Below are 550 nucleotides of genomic sequence, written 5' to 3' on the forward strand. Positions count from 1 at the left end.
GAGAGAAAGAATTATATATATATATATATATATATATATATATATATAGATCAGTGGCTGGAGGGTAGAGGGCAATACCAGGTAACAGGCGAGAGAGAGAGAGAGGGAAGGGGGGGGGGGACAGTATAGAGAGAAAGAATTTTTTATATATATATATATATATATATATATATATATATATATATATATAAAGAGAGAGAAGGGGGGGCAGTATAGAGAGAAGGAACCTTCAATTGGCATGGTGTGGGAGCAGTCCCTGTCCTCCCATTGCCCCTGTCCTATGCTGCTCCCTCCCCTACAGAAATATCTTATGCTGTTGGTTCAACTCCACTATTCAGTGAGGACGATCTGCTATTTTGGTATATCTTAATTAAAATAAATGTATGACCCCATATCAGCATTGATTTATGAGGGATCCGTCCTTTCAAACTAACCTGATCAGCTTCTATGAGGAGGTGAGCTCCAAACTGGACCAGGGGCATTCGCTGGATTTCGTATATCTGGATTTTTCCAAAGCATTTGATACGGTGCCTCATAAAAGGTTGGTGCA

The sequence above is a fragment of the Hyla sarda genome, chromosome 6, assembly GCF_029499605.1.
Source record: "Hyla sarda isolate aHylSar1 chromosome 6, aHylSar1.hap1, whole genome shotgun sequence".
Taxonomy (NCBI): Eukaryota; Metazoa; Chordata; class Amphibia; order Anura; family Hylidae; genus Hyla; species Hyla sarda.